Genomic DNA, 12,452 nt, shown 5'->3' on the forward strand with positions numbered 1-12,452 from the left:
TTTGCAATCATTTTCAGGAAGAAACTGAGTATTATCTGACAGAATTGCAGGGGTGTCAATATTTTTGGCCACAACTGTATCTTTGATCAAAAACGACATACAAGATCACTGAGGCACAGTATGAAGGCACCTAGCAAACATATATGAGCTCAGCAATATGCAGTATTTATCTAAAGATATATTTTTCTTTTTTCCCTAATTTTCAGCCACTTTCCCTTTTACAACTGTCTTCACTGATCATGATGTCATTACAACTGTCTTCACTGATCATGGTGTCATGCATCTGGGTTCTAACCCTTGAGCCTGTGCTTTGTGGTCAGCTTCTCTGTCTGCTGAGCCACAGCAGATGCACCTTATTTTTGGGTGTTTAGTCTCAGCTATCTTTGCTTCAGTCTTTTTGGGTAACAGGTGTTTTCATTTTCTCATTTGTCTGCCCTATCACCTCTCAAGTGCGGCTTTACATACCTTCCCCCTGCTGGTAATTTTTGCTGGTGATAGTCTCATTTGGATATCCAGCCATACTGCTGTTGTTTAAGCCAGACAGTGAAATATCAGCTGGATTTTATCTGCTCTTTATGTTTTTTACCCTGCACTTACCTTCTGTTTCTTTTTAGGAAGTAGGCTTGTTTTACTCGTTCTGTGATCTTTTTATTTTCAGCACACTTTTCCTTCTGTAGGTAATTTGCACTCTTCTCTGCCCTCCGGTTCTTCAGGAGGAACATGAAGCACTCAACAACCTTACAGACAGCTTAGGTCCAAGTTTCCATTGTCTAGTCTGTGGTTAGGGCTATCTCTCCTCACGCAGGAACCACTGGGGACTGCAGTATCAGGATTTCTAGTCTGTACAGAAATCGTCAAGTTCCATTGCAGTTTTTAGTGTACTACCTATTTTCCTGACTGACTTGCTACACAATCATAACACATGGTCTCTGAATTACAGAATGAAATCCATACACAGAGAGATATGGTTACCTCCTGCATCTTATAAATATACTAGCTGAAGAGCCCGGTGTCGCCCAGGCATAGTAACCAACTGTGGTTAGTTATAACAAATTATAATGATTATACTGCACATAAAAACCGTGCATCTAATCCTATCCTGTGTATCTAATCCTGTCCTGTGTAATACTGACTGCTGAGCCGTGTATCTAATCCTATTCTGTGTGATACTGTGTGCTGGGCTGCATGTCTAATCCTATCCTATGTGATACTGTCTGCTGAGCCGTGTATCTAATCCTATCCTGTGTGATACTGACTGCTGAGCCGTGTATCTAATCCTATCCTGTGTGATACTGACTGCTGAGCCGTGTATCTAATCCTATCCTGTGTGATACTGACTGCTGAGCCGTGTATCTAATCCTATCCTGTGTGATACTGGGCTCCCCCTGCAGTCTGTGTCAGAGGGTGGTCTGTGTTGGCACGGTAATAAATTGTGTTATTTCCAGCTTTACAGAAGGACGATAACACCATAGAAATGATAAGAATAATAGGCCTCAGTTACCACAACTGTCTACAAAGAAAACTGTTGCTGATAGCAACCAATCACAGCTCATTTTTCATCTTTTAAACAGCTCTGGGACAGCGTGGCGAGTTTTGAGTGGCGACATTTGTGTTTCGACTTTTATGTGGCGAGGTTGGTGTATGTGTGGTGAAATGAGTGCTGAGGGGGGTATATGCGGTGAAGCATGTGGTAGTGTGTGGCGCATTTTGTGTGTGTGTTCATATCCCCGTGTGTGGTGAGTATCCCATGTCAGGGCCCCACCTTAGCAACTGTGCGGTATATACTCTTTGGCGCCATCGCTCTCATTCTATAAGTCCCCCTTGTTCACATTTGGCAGCTGTCAATTTGCCTCCAACACTTTTCCTTTCACTTTTTCCCCATTATGTTGATAGGGGCAAAATTGTTTGGTGAATTGGAACATGCGGGGTTAAAATTTCGCCTCACAACATAGCCTATGACGCTCTCGGGGTCCAGACGTGTGACTGTGCCAAATTTTGTGGTTGTAGCTGCGTCGGTGCGGATGCCAATCCCGGACATACACACATACAGACACACCCACATTGAGCTTTATATATTAGATTTAGAGAAAGGATATGAGCAGGGAGAATTTTCTTGCCTTATACAGAGTGTTGTACCTATCTTAGAGCTTGATTCACAGCTACTCTGTTCAGTACTGCTCTATATTGTTGCTTCTGAGGGTGTTATAAGACGAGAGCAGTCTCTGTGTGCTGTGTATAGGAGGTGACATAGCAGTTAGTCTCCATGCATAAACTCGGATACAAAGTAAAAAAAAGTTGTGAAAAATACAGGATTTGAGTCACAAAATGAGCAGAAAAAGCATTTTTCTTCATGTACCCCCGTCTCAGCAGTCATCCAGTGCTAACACAAGGTATGAGTAGGTTCTCCCTACTGCAGGTTGACATTCCCTGCACGTAGTGTAATTTGTAAAGGCGGGCCCTGTTAGAATTGATGGTCCACTTGGATCGTAATTCTCCCTGCCAGTGTCCTTGCTACACTGCCTTTTTTTTTATCTCCTCTGCTGCTGAGCAATCGTTTTCTACAGCACTAATGCCTAAGGAGTTTAACTTTTGAAATGCCATAATGGTCTGATAATAGTAATTCTATGTTACAGTACAAGATAATTATCATCCAATATGTAGAACCAGTATTTATTGAGAACGATGGAGTCAAGAGGTAAGTTACGAACATGATATATGAGTGATGTGACCGGATGACAAGTGAATGTCTAAATACCATTCTCACGGAGTCAAAGCTACGATAAAGTCAGTGGCCATAGGTAGGTATATGGCTGTCTTAGAAAGATTGCAGATGGGATTCATATTTCTTTCTTATTTTTTTTAGGATTTTCCAACAATATAGTTGTATTGGATCACGGACAGATTCTGTCAGTTGGGATCTCCAGTGGCGCAGCCTTTTTTTTGCAGTGACTTTTAAGAGAATGTCTCAGGTATGTGATTGCCAGTGACGTTGTCACAACATACTTTTACAAAGTACTGCAGGGGAGATATGTTTCACTGATGCTGTTATCTTCAGTGATCGGAAACCTAGAAGTTTGCTCCAGCACACTAAGTGCTGAGAGGGGTTAATCAGCCATTTTAAGGGCTAGGCTTTTTAGTGAACAGCTGGTGAGCAGGTGGGAGGCTGTTCACCAACAGAGAAGTGTAGGGATATTGTAGATGAATGCAGAGGGGACTAAGACCCAATGCAGAAGAGGAAGGTAAAACGGAGACCACAAGGCACTTTGGGCCTGATCCATGACTACATTTGCCCCCCCTTTTTTTTGCCTATTTTTTTCATTTGTTTTTCTTTGCTTATCACTTCTTTTAATTTGCGCCTTTTCTAAAGTCTATTTCATGTATTCGCCTATTTTTTTTGTCTTTTTTTACATTCGTCATTGGGAGAAGAGTTTGGGGTTTCCAGATGTTTATAGCTGACTTGTCAATTAAGACTTTTTAAACAATTGCTATTTTTTTTTTAGCAAATACACTCCCGTGTCCCCCCCCCCCCAAAAGCGATTTTGTGTATACATGAAATACATTTTTGCTCTCATTTTGCAATACTTTAGCAGAGCATATGACTATTTGCACTAAAAAAGTAAGAAAAAATGCAAACGCAGAAGTACGTTATCTAAGATAATCCACTTATCTGTGCATGTACGGATTGTATTTCGCTTGTTGAGTAATTTGGCGCAAAAAACATCAGTGAGTACAAGCCAAAAAAGAAAAGGGACTTGAAGTGCTGAAGGTATTGATAAAAAATATGCAAATAAATCACATTATGTTAAACCATTATAAAGAACCCAAGGATTGCTTTAAAGGGAATTTGTCAGCACCTTTTTTTGCTATGTAATCTGAGATCAGCATTATGTAGGGACATGGAACCTGATTCCAGTGATGCCACTTATTGGACTGCTTGCTGCAGTTTTGATACAATCCATGCATTACTGCAGAGCTCTGAATGGTGAGTCGTCACATTTATAGCCCACACCACTAATTGGCATATTTTTATATGCAGTCTGCATTGACAGAAAGCTGCCTATAAGTGGTAGGGGTTGAGGTTACACAGAGCTGGAGGACTAGATGGCACAAGACTAGTCCTGTAGTGATAATCTCATGCTGATAAAAGTGATTTCTATTGAAACCACAAATAGCCCTGTAAATCACAAATCGCTTGAATCAGGGTCTCTGCCCCTACATCATGCTACTTTCAGATTAAATAGCAAAAACTTGGTGACAGATTCCCTTTAACATCAGACCAAATATCATTTGCTACCATGTTCAGGCTCAGTGGCTAGATTCTGACTAGAGTCTGATGGATTTGTGTGCAAAATTTGCACCTGTGTACCCACATGAATGTTTGCCAGATATGTGGGCCCTTGTAGTGTTCCAGATGCTGTGAAGACATAGGTGTTCACATTCTTTTGTGACAATGTGCCTGATCCTTGGCCTCTTCCTATAATAATTTCCCCCATTCTGTCCCCCTTTCCTATAATAATGTCCCCCATCCTAACCCCTTCATGCAATAATTTCCCCTATCCTGAGCCCTTTCCAGTAATAATATCGCCCAACCCGATATAATGTCTCCATCCTGGCCTCCTTCCTGTTATAATGTTTCCCTTTCCTGATATAATGTCCTCCATCGTGGGCCCCTTTCCGTAATATATCCCCAATCCTGGTATAATTACCCCCATCATGGGCCCCTTCTAACAATATGTGTCCCCATAGTGGTATAATGTGCCCCATCCTGGGCCCCTTCCAATAATAATGTCAGTGTTCTGCGGCTCTTCCCCAACAAATGTAACAACATAATATACGATTCTTCTTACCTTTCCCTGCTCTCACGACGTGCGGTGCCCTCTTCTGTAGCCGGTGGAGTGGCTGATGTCAAAGTGCAAGCGACAGGCAACACATGACTTCACTGCCATGTGCCACCAATGACTTGCAAGCCAATGTCAGCTGCCAGTCTCTGATTAGCCGGCAGTGTGTATGGCAGTGCAGTGACCCGGTGGGTTTCTGCGCCGCAATACATTTCAGCCTAATGTGCATCCCCATCGGACATCCAGCTGAAATAGCTGCTATCGCCATCCGGCCCCACACGGGCCTGGTCGGGCAGTCACACACTCCACAACCGCAATCATTACGCCACTGTTCAGGCTTTGTAGTAATTATCTGCAGTCTTTCAACTGTTAAAAATTTGTTTTAAGTCTGTATCAGTTTTCAGACTCTGATGTTTCCATAACTGGAAACCAGCGTTAGAGAAAAGTTTAGCAACTGTCTTCCTATGTTGAAGGTCTTCACCTGCTGTGTATGTGACCATATCCAGGGACCTGGCCAGGTGTTCTTCACCTCCACATTTAGGGACCTGTCCAGGTGTTCTTCACCTCCAGTTCCACACCCAGGGCCCTGTCCAGGTGTTCTTCACCTCCAGTTCCACACCCAGGGCCCTGTCCAGGTGTTGTTCACCTCCAGTTCCACACCCAGGGCCCTGTCCAGGTGTTGTTCACCTCCAGTTCCACACCCAGGGCCCTATCCAGGTGTTCTTCACCTCCAGTTCCACACCCAGGGCCCTGTCCAGGTGTTCTTCACCTCCAGTTCCACACCCAGGGCCCTGTCCAGGTGTTGTTCACCTCCAGTTCCACACCCAGGGCCCTGTCCAGGTGTTGTTCACCTCCAGTTCCACACTCAGGGCCCTATCCAGGTGTTCTTCACCTCCAGTTCCACACCCAGGGCCCTGTCCAGGTGTTCTTCACCTCCAGTTCCACACCCAGGGCCCTGTCCAGGTGTTCTTCACCTCCAGTTCCACACCTAGGGCCCTGTCCAGGTGTTCTTCACCTCCAGTTCCACACCCAGGGCCCTGTCCAGGTGTTCTTCACCTCCAGTTCCACACCTAGGGCCCTGTCCAGGTGTTCTTCACCTCCAGTTCCACACCCAGGGCCCTGTCCAGGTGTTCTTCACCTCCAGTTCCACACCCAGGGCCCTGTCCAGGTGTTCTTCACCTCCAGTTCCACACCCAGGGCCCTGTCCAGGTGTTCTTCACCTCCAGTTCCACACCTAGGGCCCTGTCCAGGTGTTTGTTTTTCACCTCCAGCTCCACTTCCAGGCACAGGCAGCTGCTCATCTAGCATTCCATGTGTATACAGAGGAGCTGAATCTGCTCTGTGTACAAACTGAAGGTTAGCAGGAATAATGAGGCCTGAAAGCATTGATCACAGCGCAGTGTGAGGAGTTTGTCAGATGAAATGCATCTCAAACACACCTCGCAGAAGCTTAATACGCCTGTCAGCCCGCTGAATAAACACATCTCCTCCAACCCAGAGGAATTCATACCCTCAGTGTGATGCCAGTAACTCCTTCTCTACCAGAATTTGGCACCACCACACACCGATAAGCTCTTCTAGGCAATTTCCAGGACATTTTATGTAGGATCGGTCTATCAGTCGTGTAAGGGTTAACCTGCAGGTAGTTTAATGGATTTGGTTTTCGTGCTCGACAAATATGTTGTCCAGATGGCTGAACATCCTCTATTTTCTGAAGCCTAAATACCACAAAGCTTCGTCTATGACAGCTTGTGCCCTATTTGTGGCATACAGAATAAAAGGCGCCAGCAGGTTCCATTATTCTCCCACTCCAATCAAAATGTTTCCGAACAAGTATTGTTTTCCCCACAGTATCTGCAATGTTTCAGGCAGACGTGTTTGTCCTGTGTGAAGAGAGAATCCTTGTGTGATTCATGGATTAGGCGGTGGTATCCCACTCAGATGTGATCAAACACCTCCTCTCTGTGTAGCCCTGAAAGTCACTGACTCTGCGGCCATGGATTTAGAGGAAATGGCCAAACTCGATAATGACGATGGCGGGAGATCTTTGTGGATGTGCTTCATTTCACATCTTTGCAGCGGTTTATGTATTTAGACTAGAATCCCCCTGTGGCATCTGGACACTATAATGTGCAGATTCCAGCGGTATTGTCCTCAATGTAGAATACGCTTCAAAGCCAAGCGGGTACCGACCAGGTGACTATTATATTGACGGGCAAGGACAACAAATTATTTATTTAATTCCTAAGAACTATATATCCAGCATATAAAATCATTGTAAGTTTTAATTAGGTACTGTAAGGTAGCGCTGTTATTCAGGTAGGGGACACTCGCTTAGCAGCCACAAAACCAGATGCGACACAGGTTTTCCATAAACAATTATAGTCCATGCGGTTTATTTAGCGTCATAAACCCACAGCAGCAACATAAACTTCATAACGTCAGCATTGCGTCCATGACAGAGTTCAGCTCTGTAATCCCTGTGGTCACACAGGTTAGGCATACACAGGCTCTTCAGCCTCAGTTATCTCACCCACGTCAGGGTTTCCTCATAGTTCCTTCATCACATGCTGCAGACGTCCATCACAGCCCCCCCATCTCTCCCAGACAGGGCCTTCCAAAACGGACCAACCAGGTCCCTGCATTCACCTCATGTGACCTACCCTGGCCACCTTATATGGTCCATAGCCACACCCACTGGGTCACATGGCTATGACCTCATCACAGGTCCTTGAACCACTCATACACACTTTATACTAGCGTTCTTAAACACACCCCCTGGGTGGGTTTGTAGGTAATTAGTCCCTGACACATTGTAACAGCACCTCAGCAGTATCACTGCTGATCAACACACACATATGTCTCCATCTCAAGGCCACCCACCTTGAGATACATAACGGTCATTCAGTTTGAGACATATTACAATCATTCAGGACACTGGAAATGCTTATACTCTCGTCCTGGGACATCCACATCAGTTTTCTTTAGCAGTGCTCTGAATGCTGAGCTGTGTATAACCCCGCCCACAACACTGATTGGTAGCATTTTGCGTACACTGTACATTGACAGAAAGCTGCTAATCATTGGTGGGTGCATGGTTGGACTAAGAGGCACGAAACACTTGGTCCTGTAATGATAATATCTTGCTGATAAATCACTGATTTTATTGATACAACCACACAGCCTAGCAAGTGAAACATCACTGAAATCAGGGTCTATGCCCCCACATCATATTACATATTAAAATTCTGTTGGACATTTGTGCATTGCTATGATGTGACACCAATGATTAACTATAGGGGTCGGTTGGAAAGACACTAGTGCAATAGGGTCATATCCAGATAAAAAAAAGTATCCGATGACTCAGAGAACTGCTCACCTGGCAGCGTTCTGTGACCACAACCGCATAATACACTTAAACAGGCTGCTGTGAGCCCACAGAGATCTCAGGATGGTTGACATTAGGGAAGAATGGGTTAAATTCTGCACTGCCCATACAGAGGAGACCATTGATGGATGGAGTCAGAGGCCCCTGTGAAATAAAATGCAGTTAACAATGAGTTTTGAAGTTTCACACTTCTTCTTGTGGTTTGTCTTCTCATTGTGGTTTGTCCTGAAGAAAAAGGGTGAAACTTCAAAATGCGTTGACAAACCACATTTTATTTCACCTGGGTCTCTGATTCCATCCATCAACAGTCTCCTCCATCCGGGCAATGCAGGATTTAACCCATTCTTCTCATTATCGATCAGCAATGATTAGCGGGCAGAGATCCAGCTACTTTGAGACTTGAAAATTACTAGAAATAGGAAGCAGCAATGCCATGCTGCTCGGTGTCCATTCAGATTTTTGGAACAGACGGCCATAATCCTAACTACATTATGGCTTCTAAGGAAAACCAAGTGGTGCTGACAAGAGGCAAGGGGGCACAGCGCATTTCTAGTACTGCTGTCACTTTAGTGATTGAAAAGGATCACTGTCATACCCCTGGCAATCATACGGTGACATAGTGGCATGTCACCAATGCCTCTCTGGGGACAACCCCCTTTCAAAAACAGTAACTTATTTTTACCTCCCCACTCCATCAGGCACTATATACGGGAGAGACCTGTAGCATTGTTCCTGCTGATCCTCTGGTTATGTAGATTCACAGAACTGCCACGACATTGAGGCTTAAGTTCACACAACCTTATGTTCTTTCCGAGAGCTGCCCATTGAAAAAATCACCAATGTTATTCAATATGGCTGCTCACATGACTGCTGTTATTTCCACGGACCGAATGTCCTCGTGAAGAAAACTGTAGCATGTAATATTCTCTTCCATGTTTCCAATTTACACTTATTCACAACGTTGAGTGCAAAAAGAAAAAAGGATCCCATACAGCTCATTTGTATAACATCCGATTTTCATGGATACATTGTTATTGTTTACATGGGAAACTGTTTTGGTCTTGTAATTATTTTTCACTTCTGATGCATAAAACGGAAGATGAAAATATTCATATTTTTTATCTCTGAAAATCGGATTGTTTTTTTAATACACTCATGTGAGCGTAGCCTAAAGATGAGGCTACACGGTGTGTTTGGTCATGATAGAGATTACGCAGGCAAAGACCACTACATTGTGGCATAATGCATGTGAATGTAGTTAGATTGTGTCCCACAAGGTATTGCCACAGTAAAAAGTCAGAACCGTTGGACCCCATTCACTTTGATTAGTGGTAGCAGCAGCATAGTGCAATATTTGGCTGCATGACCTGCGTCGTGGCCAAAATCACAGTGTAGCACCAGCTGCCTTTTACAGGCGAAGCAGTAGGTGAGAGTCATAGCTACACTTCTCTTCACTTGGCCCTAAAATTACACTCACTCTTCAAGCCATGCATTTAAATATCTTAGCTAAGGCAACCTGGCTTGTTGGTCTCCTGCTATTATTCTGCGCTTTTCTTAAAGGCATTATCCAGGCTTGGGGTTCAAATCTACAATCACGATATGTGACTGCAGATTTGTTAATCCTCACAGCGCACAATGTGCACACTGTCAGGATTCTCTGGTGCCGTCTGAAGTGAGTTGAGCGAGGCTGGAAGTGTGCAGATCGCATATCCATATGACTGCCGCTCCTGGTGCCGCAGGATCCTAACAGCTTTCACTGTGCACGCTGTGGGGAGTCACAAGTCTACAGTCGTGTAGAATGACTGCGGACTGGAGCCTCAAGGCTGAAAAAAAACTTTAACTATGTACAAGCGATGGGCACTGTAACTATTCTTTAAAAATTCAGTATCTGTTAGACCAAGATAATTTTACCGTAAATAGGAGTAAAAATATATGATGTGCTCAGGTCCAAGGACATTGCCATTGTAAGGATGCTGAATTAATAAAGGTAGGCAGCGTGGGAAGGAAAAAAAAGGTTATCGAGAGTCAGACATTGCAGAACCGGATTTATTCGGTAAAACCGGCAGATAAACCTGAGCTGTGCATAATATGCCAATTCAGCTGCATTCCCCCGGCTCCGTCTCTCTGGAGTCTGCCCGACAGGGGCGGTACAGCGAGCGGCTGCTGATAACTATCTTGGCATATCATATCCTGCATTTACATCTCCTCTAATCCTTTCGGCTGCCAGCCTTGCATGTTTGGAATATATCCGCTCAGTTTTAATGTGAAATATAAATCTCTTTCTGTTTGATGTGTTTTAAGCTTTCGCCACAGACTATCCCATGTCTGAAGTCATCTCTTTTTCCTTTTCCCGGTCACTAATAAGCAGTAGGATAGCAGAGGGCATGGAAGAAGGTTTGCACTAATTCTGCGCACATTGGCATCCGAGGCATTACCACTGCCTAGTTTAATGCTAAGTGCTGATTGCACCGGATATTTGGTGCCGCAGTATATGATGGTAATGAGAATATTCATACCCAGGACAGTGACTGACCGGGCGTTTGTACACCCGATCACTGGCCGGGTTGGAGCATTTAGGAGAAGAGCCACAGAGCGGATGTCGGTCCTAATCCATCCATCCTGTCTGGCTCAGACCGGTCTGCGGCACATTACACCTGTGTGTCCGCTCCATACTCACTACCTGTCAGTAGCGTTTACACTGCAGCCTCCTCCATCCCTGTATTGTATCCTCACTACAACGTCCATCTCCGGTGACTGCTGTCAGATTATGTGGATGTAAGTGCATTAGTGCCGCCCTTTCACCGTACTGACCTATAACCATCACCATAGACGATATCTGGGAATAGTGCAGAAATAAATAGGGAGTTCACCATGTTCTCTCTTTAGAGGCAGCTGGCATCTCATCAAGGTTTTACTGTTAGAAAACAAATTAACCAGCTGAGTATAAGGTACTTAAAAAATACATATAGAGGTGGGATCACATTTTTAGAAAACTGAGTCATTGCATAATGTAATGTGATATAATATTCCAGTATTGCTTGCTCATGGTTTCCACTTGCAGCCATTCGATAGCGACCACCATCGTTTACATTGAGGGGATAAAAATAAATAGAGGAGCTCAGAGGCACAGGGTCTCCTACCTCTGATAGCTGCACTGTATGAGGCTGAGCCCTCTGCCATCATCACGACAGATCTGGATGCCCTAGAAGTAACTACAAGCAGCCAGTGGTACTCCCTTGCAGGATTTGGCAGAGCACGGTCCATGCAAGTGCGGCTGTGCTTGGTACTGCTGCTCAGTCGCTTTCATGGGAAGTGCAACCAGGCACGGCGAATGGATGTCAAAGTACCATTCTTCTGATGGGCCATGAATGTAAAACTACCAGGGATAGATCTCTTTAACATAGAGTATGGTATATTGGAAAACTGAACACATTTTCAGGACACAATAAATAAGCTTTATTTGCTGAAAGCAAATGTCTCTTTAAGGTACAAATGTAATCACACTGATGACAGCTGCCAGAAATCTATAGTTGGGTATATCTGAGTGCATGTCCGGCAGTGCGCCCAGACTTTATACAGCACCCGACCCATCACAAAGCAGAATTGTGAGCCTCAGGGCTCATACACACGGCAGGGCCGCTGCTATGCAGAATGGATGGAGATCTTCTCCCCCTGGAAGCAATAGTCATGTACAAAGCATGCTATAGGCCTCAGATCTGACAGTACAGCAGGAGCACCATGCACCCTATGGCAGAACTTGTATGAACACTGAGAAAGTAAATATCCTCTTAAATCTTGCAGAATATTCATGAGTCAGTCACATATTTATGAATAACCTGGCTACTATAATGTATCCCGCAGGGATGGTGAGTGGGACAAGACCTGCTCAGTAGTTGTACTAGTCAGGGGCAGTATAAAATGTACCCAATGTCCAAAAATGCATGCTTAAAGAGCAGCTATCACCAGTCGGGGGCTGCTCTGTTTAAAAGAGTGGGCAGCCTCAGATTGTTGAATATTCAAAATAACAAATGGGGTCTCTGTTGTTTCCCCCTAAAGAGCACGACTTTCTAGGAAAAGTTGGATTTTGAACTTTAAAGATGGGCGATGCCAGTGGTATCACAGAACCCTCCTCGCAGTGAAAGGGCGAGATCTCGCTCTCTGTGCTAACCCAGCATTGCGGCGTGCTTTACCAAGCTGTTACTGAACGTTATCTGTGGCACATGGCA

Source organism: Dendrobates tinctorius, unplaced genomic scaffold (genome assembly GCF_039654945.1).
Source record: "Dendrobates tinctorius isolate UK_male_01 unplaced genomic scaffold, ASM3965494v1 ptg000211l, whole genome shotgun sequence".
Classification (NCBI taxonomy): Eukaryota; Metazoa; Chordata; class Amphibia; order Anura; family Dendrobatidae; genus Dendrobates; species Dendrobates tinctorius.